The 14,450-nt window shown below is 41.7% G+C and overlaps 1 protein-coding gene across 3 annotated transcripts in view; it reads left to right on the top strand.

Annotated features, from left to right (window-relative positions):
- Window positions 1-2,669: 2,669 nt before the first annotated feature.
- Window positions 2,670-14,450, top strand: part of ME2 (malic enzyme 2) — a 50,750-nt gene continuing 38,969 nt past the window's right edge. For all 3 annotated transcript variants that reach the window (XM_080685396.1, XM_080685395.1, XM_080685394.1), the window contains exon 1: window positions 2,670-3,197. The gene's annotated coding sequence lies outside the window, so the exon portion shown is untranslated. The remainder of the gene's footprint in view (window positions 3,198-14,450) is intronic.

Genomic DNA, 14,450 nt, shown 5'->3' with positions numbered 1-14,450 from the left:
ATAATTCTCTGAAACTCAATAATATGGATTTTCCTCAAGGAAACACACTGTGACGTTTGGGTTTAAAAAAAAAAAAAGCTGACCTATTTTTATGGCAATTGACATGGAAGTTTTCCACACATGTTCCTTTGAGTTTGAGAAAGGTAAGTGAACGTGTTCCCATCTTGAGATAACTGGCATATATGCCACTTTACACTCTGCTCATTAAAGAGTTTTACAGGGAAGTCACGTGGCCAGGTATGCCTCAGCAGCCTGCCCTTCGAGGCCCCTCCCACTTCACAGAGGAACCAGCCAACTGTAGACAAAGCCTGAGATAGCAGCCTCCACTCCCAGTGATGCAGGAATCATACAAATTGACCCATACCCATGTCCTTCCCCTGGAGCTTCCAGCATTAGTCAGTAAAGGCGTTAGCTTTAGGGGGGAGGGGGCGATAAAAAGAGGCACAAGGAATTTTCTATATCCCAGTCTGGACGATGACTACACAGGTGCTTACACATGTAAAACTTCATTAAGCTAGAGTGAAGTACATAGACATCCACCGCATGGATTAGTACATACAAGGAACCATTTGCATTGTGCATTGCTGTTTCTTTTGAAGTAAATGCTCCTGAAATAGCTGTGGATCCAATGACTTCCTTATAAGCTTCTTCCTTGGTGGCCTTCTCTGTGCCCAGAATGTAGCTCACCAGGCCTTGCTGAGTTGTCAAAACAGCTGTGCAGACAAAACTGAGCCAGAAAGAAGACACAGGCTCTTCCTGAAAGGATGTACGTAAAAAAGGGGGTCATGTAAAACAAGGTGCCAAGGTCCAAATCCACAGAGAACTGGGGGTAGGAAACAGGTACCAGGCTTGGTCCCTGAACAAATCAGACCAACCACCAAAGTGACTAAGAATAACAAGTGAACCCTAGCTGGTTTGGCTCAGTGGATAGAGCGTCGGCCTGCAGACTGAGGGGTCCCAGGTTCGATTCCAGTCAAGGGCATATGCCCATGCCTGGGTTTCCTGCTGGGTCCCCAGTGGGGGGGCATTCAGGAGGCAGCCAATCAATGGTTCCCCCTCATTATTGATGTTCCCATCTCTCTCTTCCTCTCCCTTCCTCTCTGAAATCAATAAAAATATATTTTAAAAATTAAAAAATAATAAGTGAATGGGGTGGACCAGCCAAATAGCAGTGTCGGACTCCTTGACATTAACAGATATTTCATTTTAGGAAGGAATTGACCTCAATTTAACCAAAATAATTCCCATCCATGATAGCTCTCTACAACCCTTCAACTTGGAATTATTCTAAAGTAGAACAAACTGTCTTTCAAAGACAAAATACTTTTACCTCTATCAGTGAAGCCTTTATAATGTAATATTTGAAGTCCCTCGTTCAGCTTGCTGCATCTGGACAATTTCTGGCATGCAAGGTTATTGTAGGTCATGCTAATTTATAGTCCCTCTTTAACTGCATGGTTAAAGCAGCCATACCTATCATTTATCATCTAACTACAGTGTTCACAAACGTGCCCCACCCTACCATCCTCAGATGGGCAGTGTTGCTCCAGATGTACATAATTGTCAGTCTTTAGGACGGGACAAGTCACTTTTCTCTAACTCCACGCAATTTTGTTTTACATTTCTATCACTTTAATTTTCTTATTCCATTTGCCTTGCCTCTTTTTTTATCCTTTACATGTTTATTTTTAAATTATATCACTATAAGAGTACACAAATTCAAGTAATTTTTATAACATTTTCTGAAAAAAAAAGGAGTTAAGAGTAAAGAAATATCTTCCAATATCATAACCGTGGTTGGGTATAGGTGTATTAGTTATGGTCCCTGCTTCTTTTTAAAATATATTTTATTGATTTTTCAGAGAGGAAGGGAGAAGGATAAGAGAGTTAGAAACATCGATGAGAGAGAGACATCGATCAGCTGCCTCCTGCACACCCCTAACTGGGGATGTGCCCTCAACCAAGGTACATGCCCTTGACAGGAATCGAACCCAGGACCCCTCAGTCCCCAGGCCGACGCCCACTGAGCCAAACCGGTTAGGGCCCTGCTTCTTTTTAAATTTTAATTTATTTTGAGAGAGAGGAGAGATTGAAATTTGTTGTTCTACTTATTTATGCATTCATTGGTTGATTCTTGTATGTGCCCTGACAACCCACAGCCCTGGCATATCGGGAGGACGCTCCAACCGAGCTACCTGGCCAGGGCCCATTTCACGATGGCAATTTAGTGTTCTATTGCTTTCCTGAGCGAGAGCATGGACTATCTGTTTACGGTGACTGTGATGCTAGGGATCATTTGTGAATTCCCTACCGGCCAATAACGGTGCCAGCAGCCGTGGCGCCTGGCGAAGAGTGAGTCCTAGACACACAAACACAGCTCAGGAACAGACAGCCTTCCTCCAGTGCGGAGGCTCCGCACTTCCTGGGTCCCCTCTCTTGCGCCTCTCCATTGCCTGACCTGTATCCACTTCACCTAAATCCTCCATCCTCGCCCACCCTCCACGGGCTGTCCAGGGTGGCCCCAAGCTCCCAGCCTTCCTCTCGCCTCCTCCAGCGGGGCTGGGAGACTGGTACCCACCGACCACGCCGGCCCCGCCCGCGCAAGCGCAGAGCCTCTTCTCGCGCGACCGCGCAGCCATCACCAGCGACAACCCCACCCCGCCCGCCCGGAGATGCGAGGTCCGCAGCCAGCCCGCCTCGGTTTCTGTTGTCGAGCGACGGGCGTTGCCTGTATCTCCGGACTCATCCTAATCTACACCAACTCCCTCACGTTTCTTGGGACCAAGTCCACAGGGCGCGCGTCGGGCCTCAAAACAGTAACTTGGAGGGTCCCCACGCAGGAAGGTGCTGCGGGGCAGGAACAGAACGCGCGGCCGCCAAGCCCCGAGCGGAGCCCCGCCCCCTGGGGCCGACTTCCTGCCTCCGCATTGGCCCGCGTGCCTGTCAGTCTCCGCCCATGGGGCCCGCCGGTCCTCCTCCGGGTCCCTTCTGCTCCCGGATCCCGTCTTCTCACGACGTTACTTCAGTGCCAGCCGGCTCCCGGACTCGGCGCTCCCGCCGCCCCGCACCTGAGCTGGCACTGCCTCGGTGAGACCCGGCGAAGAGGAGGGCCTGGCCGGAGCTGATCATCGCCCGGGCGGGGGCAGGTCCGCGGCCTCTTCGCCGGCAGCACCACCTGTCGCGGAGCGAGACGTCGGGTAAGTCTCCGTGCGGCACGCGGCGGCGGGCGGCCTGGCGCGGCGGGGCCGGGCTGGGGCTCCGGGAGGCGAGGGGGCGTCGGCCTCTTGCCGCCTGGCCCGGGAAGCCAAGCCTGACCCGCCGCCGGCTTCTGCGCGTGCGGCCGGCGAGGTCCCCGCTTGGCCGTTGGGGAGGCGGGGTAAAGGGAAGGGGTTCGCTGAAGCGGGGGGAGCGGCCAGGTCGCGGAACCCTAGTTCGCCGACCACCGCTCTTCCCCGGCGCCCGGTTTTGGGGCGTGACTTCCCCGTTTCTCGACTCGCTGGTCCCAGGGCGACCCTTTTCCCGCGCCCGAGTGAGGCCCTGTGGCCTCCAAAACGCGAGCATCTCTCCCTCCTCCCGCACCCTTTAAAGACCGATTTTGAGACTCCAAACCACTTTGGCAAATTGACCTCTTTTTCTGCAGGGGTGAGTTAAAGATGATTAGGCGGGTGTGTGTTTGTGTGTGTTCATTCTTCGCTGGAAGGAAGTTTGCTGCAGGCTGGAAAGTTCTAAGATCGGACCGGTTCTGCCTATTCATATGACATGGCATCTGTGGACCAGGATTGGCAGGTGTTTGACGCTGGTGATAACCATCTCTGCTTGTGTGTGGTTCCATTCGTGGTCTTGGATTTGACTTTCTTGATTCCGAAGATAATTCTAGAAAATGTGTGTTGCCCTTTCATGAGAGGCTAATCAAAATAATAAATCAGCAGAAGTGCTTCCCTGCAGAAGTCATTTCATATCTGATTTACCTTCATAATACTTGTGGCAATCACTTCTAAGCAAAGCATTTAATAGCATTGTTTCTTTTAGTTTTGCCAATTGATGATGGTAACAATAGAAGCACGTATTGTTCTCTACATGAATTGTTTCCAAATTACACTTAGTGATAGTACTGTTATTCTGTCCAGTTTACAAATGAAGAAACTAAGAGTTAGGAAGGTTAAGTAACTTGCCCAAGATTACAGGTTTTAAAGGGCAAAACCTGCGTTCAAACCCGGTAATCTAACATAATAGCTCCAGTCCCTTCATAACCCTGTGAAACTAATGGCAATATTTTACTCAAAAGTTTTTCTCTTTAGCCGAAACCGGTTTGGCGCAGTGGATAAAGCATTGGCCTGCGGACTGAAGGGTCCCGGGTTCGATTCCGGTCAAGGGCATGTACCTTGGTTGGGGGCACATCCCCAATGGGGGGTGTGGAGGAGGCAGCTGATCGATGTTTCTCTGTCATCGATGTTTCTATCTCTCTATCCCTCTCCCTTCCTCTCTGTAAAAAATCAATAAAATATATTTTTTAAAAAAAGTTTTTCTCTTTAGTTGCCAAGAATTCTGGAAGGTAGAGAAGAATTGTTTCATATATATATGTGTGTATATATATATGTGTATATATATATATATAGTTTCATATATATACATAGTTTCATATATATACATAGTTGTTTCATATATATATGCACACATAGTTGTTTCATATATATACATAGTTTCATGTATATATACATACACTCATATATCTACACATACATGTGAATAATAGTAACACAAAAGATAAATATATAATCTATTATGTAATTACATATGTATATATACATATATACACATGCTAGTTACAGTAGTTATACAAAAGGTAGATAAATATATAATCTGTTGTATAACTATTATAACTAGTTGTTACATGTTGCTATGTTACATGGTTTGCAGAAATACAGAAAAAACAGTTTAACTGTATCTTCTAACCTTGGACATTTAAGTAATCAACTGTGAGCTCTCATTTTGTAACCTATATCTGACAGTTTTATGGCAGTTATAAAGACTTAAAGTTAGACATAGAGACCAGAAATTCTGTTATAACCTTTACCATGCATTAATGGGAAATGTTGGGCTATGCTTTTGTTGACATTCTTCATTCTCTTGAGAATTAAAACATACTCTGACTCAGTAGTTACTCCTGTGAAAGAACCTCTAATGGATTTCTCCCTTAGAAGGTGTTTATGTGTAATGTTTTTGTCTTTTTAAATATAAGAAAACACATTAAAATTTCATAAAGGAAAACCCATGTATCATTTCAGAATTTCTTTTATAAATTAACTCTTATATAAACTAAAATAAATTCTAATTTATGTTGGTGAATTTCAGAAAAACTTAGTCATATTTTAAAATATAAATAACACTAAAACCTATAGTTTACTAAGGAAAATATTAGAGGAATAAATTCATACTAAATATAAAAATTACATTTGATTTTATAAAAAGGCAACTATTTTATTTGAAAATCACCATTTTCATTATATGACTGTATATTATACCTCCTTTGATCAATATAAACAAATTTCAAAAGCAATGAAAATATTGATTTTGTAGATATTGTTTAGGATGACATTTGATGATGCCTGCATCTATATGTCATCCAAATTCTCATTCTTGACCTGGAGATTTAATTTGAAATAGTTTAAATAAATATTAACCCTGATTATCCTCATAGCTTCTTAATAAAAACTTCACATTAGAATATGTTGATGCAGAAGCTAACAAGCATTTAGAAAGCACTTCTGATCACCTATTAGTTATATTAACAATGATGCTTAGTTAAGAAATATAGAGCACTTAGAGGGCACTGTCATGAGCATATTACATGGATTATCTAAGTTAAATCTTATAAAAGCCCTGTTTGGGTCCTGTTGTTTATCAACCCCACTTGAGTGATGAGATTGTAACTTACTCTGAGTTACTCAAGATCACAGAGCTAGCAGTGGCAAAGCCAGGATTTAAATCCAGCTGTTTGATCCCAGAGCTTGCTTTTGATGATTGTGCTAGACTGCCTAGATATGGATATTATTGAATAAACCTTCAGGTCAAGTAGTCAAGCTTTTTATGATAATAAAGCTCTGAAGGTGTTTTATTATTTGATGATGCTTTATGTATGTCATCATCACTGCACACCAACTCTGCAAAAGAGTTTTCCATCTCCTATTTTATTGATGAGAAAGTGAGACTTCTAAGTCAGTAGTTCCCAGACTTTTGGACTTCGTGGGCAAGTCAAAAAAAAAAAAAAAGGAAAGTCTGTGTATAGGTGGCTATTAGGACATAAGATCGCAAACCTAATTCTGTTAAGAGTAAGAACCTATTTAAATACTACTATAATCTATCATCCCCATCCTTTCATAAAATAAAGGACATTGTTACCACCAAAAAGGTAGGAACATCATAATTACCACAGGAAAACAAAGACAAATTAAGTGTTATGAAAAACTATATTACATTGTCCTAGTTTTTCTTATTTGGTCACAGACCAATTCAGAGAGCATCTGGGATTGCCTGAGTGACACAGCTGATTCCAAGCTGGCTATTTGCTGAGTCCAGATTCAGGTTCAGGTCTGTCTGACTGCAGAGTTTGTGCTCACTGCAGCAATTCATGACCTCTCTCTAATTTGCATCTCCAGTGCATTGACCTTCTCCTTTCTCCCCTCAGGTAGGGAGGGGGCCAGGGGAGTAGTCTCCAGCAGCCAGTGGCCTAGCAGTTTCGGTCCCAGTCCAATTTATAAACAGCACTCAGAGAGTAAGTTCTACTGCTCCCCAGGGCAACGCACTGGGAATGACCTATCAGGGGAGAAACTACAGGTATATCTCAATATCCAAGAAACTCAAGTAAGCAGCTTGGTTTTACATGTTTATTCAGAATGAGAAGTCCCACCATTTTTGGTTTCCTGTTTTTACTTCACTCATTTTTACAGTTCTCTTTCCATCTATATCTATCTATCTATCTATCTATCTATCTATCTATCTATCTATCTATCTATCTATCTATCTAAAAGGCTAAGCAACCATCGCATCCGAAATAACCGAACGGATGACCGAACAGGCTGTGTGGGGTGACCAGGCTGGCAGGGGGGTTAGTGAGGGACAATCAAACGACTGAACAACAGGCTGCGTGGGGTGACCAAACGACCAAGCAGTAGGCTGCGTGGGGTGACCAGGCCAGTAGGGGGATTAGTGAGGGGCGACCAAATGACTGAGCAGCCGGCTGCATGGGGCTACCAGGCCCGCGGGGGGGGGGGGGGGGCTGTTGGGGGAGCAGTGAGGGGTGACCAGGACGGCAGAGGGGGGCAGTGAGGGGTGACCAGGTTGGTGGGGGGGGGGGAAGTTGGGGGCAACTATGCCTGCAGGGGGGGCAGTTGGAGGTGACCAGGCCAGTAGGGGGGGCAGTTAGGTACAATCAGGCAGGCAGGCAGGTGAGCAGTTAGGAGCCAGTGGTCAGGCCTAAACCAGCAGTCAGACATCCCTCAAGGGGTCCCAGATTGGAGAGGGTGCAGGCTGGACTGAGGGACCTCCACCCCCCCCCCATGCACGAATTTCATGCACCGGGCCTCTAGTGTGTGTGTGTGTGTGTGTGTGTGTGTGTGTGTGTGTGTGTGTAAAAGGCTAATATGCTAAGTGTCCATCTGGGTAATGACATCATGTAGCAGCACCCAACTTCCTCTCCCTAGCGACTAGCCTCCTTGCAGTTTCTTCAGCCCAGGAACACGACTTGCTTTATAGCCAAGTGACAACATTTCACACTTTAACCACATGTCTGTGAAGCATTTTCCCGTGCCTCATCTCATTTGATCCTCACAAAAGTCCTGGAGTAGGTAGATAGGAGACTTGGTGGAATTCTATTTTCTTTTCATTAGCTAGAAAATGGAGATTTAGAAACTTGAACCGACTAAAAAGAAGTAAGAAATGGTGGACCTTGAAAATGACTTCAGGTTTTCTCACTGTGCAGAATATAGTCAAACACTGCTGCAGTTAAATATTTTACCCTTTGTTCTCCCTGCATGATCTACAATAATAATCTGCTTCATGTTGATATTTACTGCTGTGTTGCTGACAATTACCTGAAAGAGAAGTTGGGGTGCTTCACTAGGCTGGAAAAAGTTTAGCTACATCAGAAAGCAAGTCTAATTAAGCAAGTTTATTCTATATCTATAAAAGGCTAAGTTGACTTGCACATGCGCAATACATATAAAGCTCTCGCTGGCACCAATCGCATGCATGTCTTTCCATTTGTCATTGTCAATCATGAATTTGGTTGACACTTCTATTATAGAGAAAGTGCAAATAGCAATATTAAAATATTTCTTCTAATTAATTTCCTTTCAATGTGCACGAATTCGTGCACCGGGCCACTAGTATCTATATAACTTAAGAGTTAGGTGTGACTCCCCTCTCCCCCATTTCATCTTGTCTCCAGCTGGTTGTAAGCCCACCTGTCTGTCTGTCTTTCAGTCCTTGGATTGAATTTTGGTAGGGATTGCTTTTTTCTTTTAGCTATTTATTTATTTATTTATTTATTTATTTATTTATTTTTATTTATGCCTGCTTGTTCTAACGGCACTATTAAACTTATAGATGACACTTGAATAACTTGAGGGTTAAGGGAGCTGACGAGCCACACAGTCAATATCCACGTATAACTCAAGTCGGCCCTCCACATAAACAGGTTCTCAACTATGAGTCAGTAATATAGTTGACCCTTGAACAATGTAGATTTGAACTATGTGGGTCCATATATACTCAGATTTAAATCCTTCATAATTTAGGTGCATTGTTCAAGCATCAACTATACTTTTATATTTTACTGTCTATCACTTAGTAATAAAATAATAATTTGAGTGATATAACACTACTCTTTAAATCTTTAGAATACTTTTTTGCATATCTTTCATTTGATCATCAAAATTATGATGTAGATTTGACAGATAGTGTTGTCTTTATTATACAGGCTAAATTCAGTATTTGATAGAAGCAAAATTTTAAACAGAGCTGAAAATAGAAGATTTCACATAACAGAATGTTGATCTTAAGTTAACTACTTAAAGAAAAAACTGTGCTTTTCCCTACTCACAAATGCAATTTTTCTGGCCACCAAATGTGTTTTTCCCACATCCAGCAATTCTCTAGTTTTCAGCAGACACTGACAGGGTATGCTACAATTTAACTGCATTCTGACACTGTCTGGAGATAGCCTCACATTCTACAAGTTAAGGGCTCAGCCCCAAAAGATTGCCCTGCACTGCAGATGCCATTCGCAAGTCCCAGGTTGTGATCTATACTTCAGACCAGCCACATATAAACCAGGGCTTCCCACAATACCCTCCTCAGATTGGATAATTTGCTAAAATGGCTTACAGAACTCAGGGATACACTTTACTTATGTTTACCAGTTTATTATAAAAGGGTACAACTGTTAACCTAAAAATAAAAGGCCAAAGTGAAAGGCAACAAATATTTATTTGATCCAAAAGTCTAGTTATTTGGGAAGCGCTGATTCAGGTAGAAACCAAAATAGTGTTCCAATTAGGAGGTGAAGACAGGGGGTATTTGTGAGAAAGGGAAGGGCAACGATTACATAAAGAAGGAAGGACTTTCTATCGATGCAGGTAAGCTAACATAGTGATGCTAATTCTAGAGAATGTCTTTAACTTTCAGTCCATTAGTCATAAAGTTTGCTCTTGTTATCTGTACAAACAGTTGTTTGGGATACAGTGCTGCTTTAGGCTCAGTCCAAAGGTTATTTTGCCCAGTTTTAACACTCTAATGGTTTGAGGAGTAAGATATGCAAGGCAGTTCCTCTGGAGTGGCAACACCGACTCCATTTTTAAAGTGGTTCCATTTATATTTTTCACATTTTCCCCTTTTGATCAGTTCTTTCCTTGAAAGCATCATTGATCAGTCATTGGAAAGCAACACTGATTAGTTATTAAAAGCATTGTTGGTCCCTCATTGCCAGGAATGCTCATTCCTAGTATGTCATGTTCCACATAGGAGGGAAAGTGGTTTTCTTAGGAGCCTTGAGCCACATCTGAGCAGTAAGAGCACCAGAACTAAAGGCTTTACTGTCATGTTCCTTTCAGGTCAAGTACCTATCATTTCTGAGTTTCTCATACAATGTCTCATAGGTCTTAGTGATCATCTCAGAATGTTGAGCAAACCATTATCTGAGTGGTGCATCAAGCTATACAAAACAAAATTTTATAACAAAAAAATTCTTATAATGACAAATGAAATGTTAGGCCAGGAGGCAATACCTGAAGGCAGCCAGCTAAGGATATCAAAAAATCATGAGGTTCTGTATTTACCATTTGACTTGTGCCGGATTTTATCTGGTTCCATCTGTATTTCACCAGATGTTTATTCAAGTTCTACTAGGTGTACCAGTTAATAATGCGGATTTTTTTCAATAGATGGAGTTACACATTTGATATATATGCGATTTGATATGTATGCTATTTTGTTGTATTGACAACAAGCTTCAAAACTTCATATGTTAAATTTGCTGAAGGCATTAACATCATAGATATTTTTATGCTTAAAAATGTCGAACTTCATGCCAAAAAAAGAGCTTTTGCAGGAAGTTTTAATTCATTATTTTGAAGAAAAGTGCTGCTGAATACTTCGGGAAGCTTATGGTGAACATGCTCTATCTCAAGATACTTGTGAACACTGGTTTAAATGCTTTAAAAGTGATGACTTCGATGTGAAAGACAAAGAACGCCCAAGTCAACCGAAAAAGTTTGAAGAAAAACAATTACAAGCATTATTGGATGAAGATGCGTGCCAAACTCAAAAACAACTTGCAGAAAGATTAAACATTGCTTAGCAAACAATTTCTGATCATTTACAAGCAATGGGAAAGATTTTAAAGGAAGGAAAATGGGTGCCACATCAACTGAACGAAAGACAAATGAAAAACCGAAAAGTCATCAGTAAAATGTTGCATCAATGGCATGGAAGTCTTTTTTGCATCGAATTGTGACTAGTGATGAAAAGTGAATTTATTTTGAGAATCCCAAATGCACAAAATCATAGGTTGATCCAGGTCAACCATCAACATCAACTGCAAGGCCAAATCGCTTCTGAAAGAAAACAATGCTCTGCGTTTGGTGGGATCAGGAAGGTGTGGTATATGATAAGCTTCTAAAACCAGGTGAAACCATTAATACTGATGGCTACCGACAACAAATAATCAATTTGAACCATGCTTTGATCGTGAAACGACCAAAATGTGCCAGAAGACACGGCAGAGTAATTTTGCTTCTTGATGATGCACCATCACACACTTCAAAACCAGTTAAAGACACATTAAAAGATCTTGCCTGGGAAGTATTAACCCACCCACTGTATTCGCCAGACCTTGCTCCTTCAGATTACCACTAGTTCTGATCGATGGCACACGCACTTTCTGAGCAGCACTTCAGAACTTACAAAGAAGTGGAAAATTGGGTCTCTTAATCGTTTGCCTCAAAACGAGAAAAGTTCTATTGGAGTGGTATCCACAAATTACCTGAAAGATAGGGGAAATGTATAGCTAGCAATGGACATTGCTTTGAATAAAGCACTTTTGATGTTTCTCTTGAAATTATTGTGTTTTCTTTGATTACAAAACCCGCCATTATTAACCGGTACACCTGGTATAAGAGGTATTAACAACAAAGCAAGCCCCACCTTGTTCAGCTGGGATATGGTCAAGAGCAATTCTGTTATCTAACACAAGTGTTGTAAGAGGATTTAATGGTATTTCTAGTAGGCTTTTACTTTGTTGGTAGCTCCAGCAATTTCCCATAATGTTTATGATAAAGTTTCTAATTATGTACTCATTCATTGCAATGCCTGCCTAAAGAAAAAGTTTTCTTCCCAATCTGGCACCTTTCCTGGCATTGACATTGCCAGACATTGAACACCCTTGACAATGTTTACCACCATCTGCATGTTTTTACTTGTTAACTAGGTTTAAAGGTAATGCCCAATGTTGAGTTATTTTTGCAGGCAGAAATATAAGGGAAAAAAAGGAAACAATAACTATTGTAGTGAATGCTTTGCCTCTCGTATTATTTGTAAGATAGAGAGGAACTAAAGTAAGGAAAAATGAAGGTATAGATCCAGAATTTTGGGTTAGCTGCCACAACAGATATTGTTTCCATCACTTCCTAGTAATTTTTAATATCAAATCTTCTGTTGGTTCAACAGTCCAATTAGGAACAAGGGGTTTTTGTTTGTTTTGTTTTTAATCCTCACCCAAGGATATACTTAGAGGAAGGGAGAGAGAAACATTGATTGGTTACCTTCCATACGTTACTCTGACCAGGATTGAACCCCACTGCAACCCAGGTATGTGCCTTGCCTGGAAATTGAACCAGCAGCCTTTTGAGTGCGTAGGGTGTGCTCAGCCAACTGGTTGGGCTGCACAGGCTTTCTTTAAATGGGAAACGTGAATCCAAGAGTCTACACTGGTAGACCTGGCCTCACACAGATTAGTTAAGAGAGCACCTAATATGGTCCTTTCCATCTTGCTGGTAAAGAGTCCTTATGAAGGTGTCTTTTCCAGTTGTAAAATAATTGTGTTTAATTTCATTTCCTTCAATTAAATGGATATCAAAAGCAGAGAATGCTGAATGCAAAAGTTGATGTGGTAAGGCTTTTGTGAATTCTGTAAATAAGGTACTAGATCGGTTTTTCCCAATTAGGCTTCCCTAAGTCAGTCTTTGTTCCTTAAGGCTGTCTAATCATGTCTGGAAGTATTCATGTTTTTCTAAAAAAAAAATTCCATGAGCCTTGGTAATATATCCATTGTTTCCAATTGTGTCCTGTTGCAAGGAGAACAGATTCTTAATGAGCTTACATATTGAACTATGACAGTGAGAATACACATTTATGAAGAAATTCCCAATTCTGGAGGGATCAGAGAGGGAGGAAAAGATAAATGTTTCAATTCTGCTTATCCTGTATAATAAAAGCCTAATATGCTAAGTGTCCAGTCGTCCAGTCGTCTGTTCAACCAATCAAAGCGTAATATGCTAATGATATGCTAAGGCTGCTCAACCACTCGCTATGACGTGCACTGACCACCAGGAGGCAGACAGCCGACCAGTCACTATGACGTGCACTGACCACCAGGGGCAGATGCTCCAATTGGTAGGTTAGCTTGCTGCTGGGGTCCGGCCAATTGGGACTGAGAGACACACCCTGGAGCCCTCCCATGGTCCCTACCCAGTTGGCCAACCTCCTGCATCCTTCCCCGGCCCCGATCATGCACTGGTGGGGTCCCTCGGTCTGGCCTGCACCCTCTCGCAATCCAGGACCCCTTGGGGGATGTCGGAGAGCCAGTTTTGGCCTGATCCTTTAGGCCAGGCCGAGGAACCCCACTGGTGCATGAATTCGTGCACTGGACCTCTAATACCAAATTGCTGTATGTCTTAGGTAGTTTAGGAGAAAAAAATTTTCTTTATATCTGGAAAACAAAGATTTAAAAAAACACAGTAATAATTTCAAATAAAGTCATGGATATTATAATTATCCTTAAGTTCATTCAGTCCCGTATTCTTATTGATCTTGATCTTTTTGTTAGCAGTTTTACGAATCCAGTTTTTTCTTAGTGTTCTACAGTCCTCACCCAGTTTAAAAGTATGATCTGAATTGACAAAACAATTTGCCTTTCTCTGCAATACACCATTTTAAGATATCAACTAGAATTATAAATGTAAAAAGTTGTATCAGGACATTTTGGATTTGTAGACATTTTGTATAATTTCTAGAACAATAACAATAATTTCCCCTTAGTAAAAAACAGGAAGAAGGGAGGGAGGGAGGAAGCAAAGAAGGGAGGGAGGAGGGAAGAAAGAGAGAGAGAGAGTGGGGAGAGGGAGACAGATAGATCTTTTTTGAAATGGTGCAAGGATCCTTCTGAAAAAGTTTTTTCTGGTTAAAAAGACTAATTTTTGAATTTGTTAAACATTCAAGTTTTAAAACATTTGATCAAGTAGGATCATAGGTTACTGTGAAACAATACTTAATTATCATGATGACAAAGACTACAGACAATACAGAAAGTTAGATAGTTGTTAGCAAAATTTTGCTTTTTTAAAAATATATTTTTATTGATTTCAGAGAGGAAGGGGGGGGAGAGAGAGAGAAACCTCAATGATGAGAGAGAATCATTGATCGGCTGCCTCCTGCACGCCCCCTACTGGGGATCGAGCCCACAACCGAGGAACATGCCCTTGGGCAAATTTTGCTTTTTTAATATTAAGACTTGGTTTACCTAAGCAATCAAAGATCTGATGATAGAGAGCAGTAACATACTAGTTGTACAGGAAGACTTTGTCCTTTTAGCAGATGAAATAACATTGAGTTTTAATTTTATGTAAGTACACAGTTGATATTAAAGCTTATAATACATTCCAGATTGATCATACACA

The sequence above is a fragment of the Plecotus auritus genome, assembly GCF_963455305.1.
Source record: "Plecotus auritus genome assembly, chromosome: 8".
Taxonomy (NCBI): domain Eukaryota; kingdom Metazoa; phylum Chordata; class Mammalia; order Chiroptera; family Vespertilionidae; genus Plecotus; species Plecotus auritus.
The sequence above is the reverse complement of the archived record's forward strand: the minus strand, read 5'-3'. Positions and strand labels throughout refer to the sequence as shown.